The following is a 5,802-nucleotide window of genomic DNA, read 5'->3' as shown; positions in this document are numbered from 1 at the left end:
TACTTCCAGTGTCTGGCAGCTCTAGGTGCTCCTTGGCTCGTGGCTGCATCGCTCCACCCTCTGCCTCTGTCTACACAGGGCTTCTCCTCTTCTGTGTAATCTAGGCACTTGTGATGGCATTTAGGCCCCACCTGGGTAATTGAGGGTGACCTCCTCCCAAGATACATAATGACATCAACAAAGACCCTTTTCCCAAATAACATCACATTCACAGGTTCCAGGGATTAGGGCATGGACATATTAGGGGAGGGGGGTGTGCACCGTTTAACCCACTACAACAACCAGCACCACCACCAGCATTGCCATGGTTGCCAGCATCAGTTAAGTTCTAGAAAGTACCAGGTCAGTCCAGGGGCCTCACCTGCATCATGGCCTTTCTTCCTTAAGACAAACTCAGAGCAGGCTCTGTTACTTATTTTTTTATTTTTATTTTTATTTTCTAGATGGAGTCTTGTTCTGTCGCCCAAGCTGGAGCACAGTAGTGTAATCTCTGCTCACTGCAACCTCCGCCTCCCGGGTTCAAGTAATTCTTTTGCCTCAGCCTCCCAGGTAGATGGGATTACGGGTGCCCGCCACCACGTCCAGATAATTTTTGTATTTTTAGTAGAGATGGGGTTTCACTATGTTGGCTAGGTTGGTCTTAAACTCCTGACCTCAAGTGATCCAGCCACCTTGGCCTCCCAAAGTGCTGGGATTACAGGCATGAACCACCATGCTCGGCCCAGGGTCTGTTATTATCCTCATTGCTTAACACATAAAGAAGCCAAGGCTCTGTGAGAAGAACTTCACTTAGAAGTATTTGAAAGCTGGCAGTCTGGCATCAGTGGCCCCTGCCTAACCATGGTTGCCCTGCCCCCAGCCCCAAACTTGATCATACAGATAATTCCACAGATGAAAGAGTGGGGTGACCAGCACCTGAATGGGAAGCACAGCGCTATGGTCCCATCTAGGCTCTACCACCAGCTGGTGACGCATCTTAGCCCCATCTCCTTCCCCTTTCTGGGCCTCATTTTGCCCAACTGTAAAACAAGACGGGGGGTAGTTGGTCTGGGTAATCTCCAAAGTCCTCCCAGATCTGGGGTTCTGCAACGCTGGGTGTCTACTGTCATTTCTGTCGCAAACACTGCCCAGGGCCCTGACTCTCACATCAGCTAAACCCTCTAAACCCACCAGCAGCTGCCAGCAAGTTCTGCTTGGACTGTCAGCCTGTGGGGTGAGTGCTGGTGACTGGGAGTGGAGGGAGGTATCGGCTTGCCTGATGCCTGCCAGTATCTCAGGGCTGGGAACCTCTGTCTTATACTCTACAAGACCTGGGGTAGGGGTGGGGGTGGCAGATGCTCTTTCTTCTTGGAACCCTGACTTTTGGTTCACACATTCAGGAGGCGCTGTGCAGCTGCGAGCGGCTGGTACTAGGAACAGGGCTGAAGATTACTTTTTTTGCAAGGGCAAAGGCCTCCGTGACCAAAGGCTAACCGCATGCCCTTGGAAGAGAAGAACAAAAAGAAAACATGAAACAGGCTGAAGGGGTCTCTGAAAGTTGTTTCCAAAACCTGGGTTGTTCATTAGGAGTTGTTTGTAAGTATAAACATTTTTTTATTTTTATTTTTTGAGACAGAGTCTTGTTCTGTCACTCAGGCTGGAGTGCAGTGGCACAATCTCGGCTCACTGCAACCTCTGCCTCCCAGGTTCAAGTGATTCTCATGCCTCAGCCTCCCGTAGCTGGAATTACAGGTGTGTGCCACTACGCCTAATTTTCGTATTTTTAGTAGAGCCTGGGTTTCACCGTGTTGACCAGGCTGGTTTCGAACTCCTGGCCTCAAGTGATCCTCCTGCCTCAGCCTCCCAAATTACTGGATTACAGGCAGGCTGCGCCTGGCCAATATATATATTTTTTAATCCATGTTATGGTGTGCACTGCAGAGGCCTTTTTCCTCTGGCTTCCCTGTCCAGAGCAGCAACTGTTTGCATTTGAGCTGATGTCGAAGAGCTGAATTAGGGAGAGAATAATAAACTTTAATTAGCAGGATGAGATTAACATCCCAACAGAGGCTTGGGGGTGGGGGGCGTCCTTCAGGCCCATCTGATCCCAGCGGAGACCACCCCACAAGCCCCCCAATCCTGGGACACTGGAAGCCAGGCGCCTTTGAGGGTGGAGGGAGGCCACCCGCCTCCCCACTTGGCCAGAAATCGCACGCCCCGGCAGCCTGCCCTGGCTTGGTTCAGCAGGGCCCAGAATGTCCTGGTCTTTATCTGGTTCAGTTTTAAGTGCTTCCAACGGCAGCGGAGCTGTTCCACCACAGTCCCCAGGAAATTGGTCCGTGTAGGACCGAGCCTTCCCGAGAATGAAGTCATCTGTGCCGTTTTTATTTTTTGTTGCCTTTCTCCTACAACGCGAGAGTCACCGGGCCTCTGCAGTCCCTCCCCGCGCCAACGCGCCCAGCCGCGGGGCCGGGCCGGGCTGGCGGGGGAAGGGGCGAGGAGCAGGGCCCCAGGGTGCACGGTCGCCCGACGCCCCCTGCCCGCGCCCCAACCGGGCACCCGCCCTCCGCAGCCTGAAGGTGAGCTCCTGGGGGAGATGCCCGCGCCCGCGCCCGCTCCGCAAACAATAACAGTAAATAACGCTCCCTTGTCAACATAATAAAAACAGAAACGGTTACAATGGGTTTTTTTTTTTTTCTTTTTTTTTTTTTTGAGACGGAGTCTTTCTCTGTCCCCCAGGCTGGAGTGCAGTGGCGCAATCTCGGCTCACTGCAAGCTCCGCCTCCTGGGTTCACGCCATTCTCCTGCCTCAGCCTCTCTGAGTAGCTGGGACTACAGGCGCCTGCCACCATGCCCAGCTAATTTTTTTTGTATTTTTAGTAGAGACGGGGTTTCATCATGGTCTCGATCTGCTGACCTCGTGATCCGCCCGTCTCGGCCTCCCAAAGTGCTGGGATTACAAGCGTGAGCCACCGCACCCGGCTGCCAGTGGCACTTCTTTTTCTTTGAGATGAAGTCTTGCTCTGTCGCCCAGGCTGGAGTGCAGTGGCACGATCTCAGCTCACTACAACCTCCCGAGTTCAAGTGATTCTCCTGCCTCAGCCTCCCAAGTAGCTAGGATTACAGGTGCATGCCACCAGACCTGGCTAATTTTTGTATTTGTAGTAGAGATGGGGTTTCACCATCTTGGCCAGGCTGGTCTTGAACTCCTGACCTTATGTGATCCGCCTGCCTCAGCCTCCCAAAGTGCTGGGATTACAGGCATGAGCCACTCCAGTGTCACTTTTTGTTGAAGTGTGACACATACACAGAAATGCATCCTAGGTGTTCAGTTCTGTGAACCTTTACAAAGGGAACTCATCTGTAATACCCATTTCCAAATCAAGAATAGAATATAGCGAGCTCCCCAGAAGCCAGGCAGGACCAGTTTTTACAGAATATAAGGCAGCCAACAGGCCAGCTTGTCCCTCTGCCATTTTGTGTGTCCTCTTGCAGCCAGCAAGGGGAGTCCAGAGGGGAAGAGGCTGGAGCAGCGACCCCCAGCACTGGCCTCCAGCCCTCCCGCCCTGCCTCTCCTCACCATCAGGCCAGCGGAGGGGCTACCCACCGCCTCCCCTGTCACCAAGGAGACCTTGTTCTGGATCCTGAGGACACCTCTAGAATCCCATCTGGGGAGCCAGGAAAGCTGGGAGAGGGAGAACACAGAGCCTCTTTGAGCCGCTTGTTGGACACCGCCCAAGGTCTCACGGCTTGGAAGGGAAGACTTGAACCCAGGGCTGTCTCCACCAAAACCCACAGCCACTACAGCAGTGCAGGTCATTATCTCCATTTTACAGAATAGGAAACTGAGGCTTAGAGAGGCCAAGAACAAAGCCAGACCTCCAAAGCAGGACTTCTGCATGCAACACCCATGGGCGAACAGGAAGACACAGGCTTCCAGCCGAGGGGCTGGACTTGACCCTGTCCCTCTACGATCGAATGCCTTCTGTGTTCCCCCACCCTCAGGAAGGAGTGTAACCTCCTTCGCAGCACCCAAACCCACCACGGCCTGGCCCTGCCGGCCTCACTGTCTTCACCTGTTCTCCAGCATTCTCTGCCTCCAGCACACCAGCCTTTCTCCATTTCTGCCATGCTCAGAGTTCCTTTTGAACTTGGGCCTTGGCTCATGTCGTTCCCCAGCAAAGGCTGCTCTTCCCTGCCCCTGCCACATCCTACCTTCAAACGTCGCTGACTCTGGGAGTCTTCCCTGGTGACCTACCCACCCCAGCACACTTATCCTGTCAGTCCCCTTGAATGCCCCCCAAGGTGTAAGTGCACGGCCATACAATGGTTTGCTTAATACGCATCTAGCTCCGAGAGAACTGGGACAGAGGCCGTCTTGTCCTCAGCTGTATCTGCTGTGCCCAGCACAGTCCTGGCACACAGTAGGTGCTGAATGAAGATGTGCTGAGGGCCGGGCGCGGTGGCTCACGCCTGTAATTCTAGCACTTTGGGAGGCTGAGGTGGGCAGGTTGCCTAGGCTCAGGAGTTAGAGACCAGCCTGGGCAACATGGTGGAACTCCATCTCTGCTAAAACACAAAAAACATTAACCAGGCGCGGTGGTGCACACCTGTAATCTCAGCTATTCAGGAGGTGGAGGCAGGAGAATCACTTGAACCCAAGAGGTGGAGGTTGCAGTGGGCTGAGATTGCACCACTGCACTCCAGCCTGGGTGACAGAGGGGCTCTTTCTCAAAAACAAACAAACAAAAATGTTCTGAGACTCTGAGATGCATGAGGCTGTGGCTGGCAGGCAGAGGGGAGCCCCAAGGAGCCTTGAGGGACATAAGACCCAATACCATCTCCATAGGAGGCCTGGGGAGGGGCAGGGCCTTGTTCAAGGTCACACACCACCTAGCGGAGCCTCAGGATTGGAACTCAAATCCCCTGCTCTCCAGCCTGCAGCCTCCCTCCCAAACGCAGCCTAGTGCTGGGAAAGGAGAGGGTGGCAGGCTGGCTCTGAGCAAAGACCCTCTCCTTCTCCTCTTTGCGTCCCTCTCCTTCCCCTGCCTCTCCCCACTCTTGCTCTCCAACCAGGAGGCTGCCGAGCCAATGGTTCAGCCAGGGCTGGGGAGCCCTGACCTGCCCCCTCCTCCGTCCACCCAGGCTCTACCATCTGTATGCACCACTCTGCTAAGACCTCCCAAACCTCCGCATCCCCGCAGCCTGACAGGGCTGCAGGTGCCAGCACTGACCTCCCTCTGCTCCTGTCCCTCCCCTTCCGCAGGCACCCCCCCCCCACAACTCCGACACCTCCAGCCGGGTTCTGGGGTCCTCCTGGGCCACCTGCTTACTGTGTGTCCCTGGACACGGCATCTCCCCTCACTGAGTTACTTTCCTCATTTGTAAAACGGGGATATGACCCGTCTCCTAGAGTGACTGGGAAGATCGGTGGTATCAACGCAAACGACAGCCCGGCAGCTTCCAAGCGAACTCACTTCTCAGGACGCCTCTTCTGCTGTCTTCTCAAAGAGGTGGACGAAGCTACCACCACCCGGTTTACAGATGAGGAAACTGAGGCTCAGGGAGATCTGGAAACCATTCCCGGCAGCTGGGCTCCGAACCCAGGCCTGCAAGGACAGGGCTGGATCCCGCCCCCGGCCCTGCTCCCTCCTCCCCCGGGGCAGGATCCGGCCGTGCCAGAAGCTCGATGACAGCCCCCGCGGGGGAAGCCGGGCTGGGAGAGGAGAGGGCAGCGGGCGGGGGCGCCTGGCCGCGTGGGGTCGGCCGCGGGTCGATAAGGCGGCGGGATGAATGGGAGAGGGGAGCGCGGGCCGGAGGGTG

The 5,802-nt window shown here is 55.4% G+C and overlaps 1 long non-coding RNA gene across 1 annotated transcript; it reads right to left on the bottom strand.

The window, feature by feature from the left end:
* Positions 1–408: 408 nt before the first annotated feature.
* On the bottom strand, positions 409–5,802 carry LOC129467811 (uncharacterized). The gene is made up of 2 exons (XR_008652481.2): positions 5,457–5,802; positions 409–1,481 (listed from the first exon to the last, which is right to left on the bottom strand). It is a non-coding gene; the product is annotated as an uncharacterized lncRNA (long non-coding RNA).

This window comes from Symphalangus syndactylus, chromosome 18 (genome assembly GCF_028878055.3).
Source record: "Symphalangus syndactylus isolate Jambi chromosome 18, NHGRI_mSymSyn1-v2.1_pri, whole genome shotgun sequence".
Taxonomy (NCBI): Eukaryota; Metazoa; Chordata; class Mammalia; order Primates; family Hylobatidae; genus Symphalangus; species Symphalangus syndactylus.
Note: the sequence above shows the minus strand (reverse complement) of the source record. Positions and strands in the feature narration are given on the sequence as shown.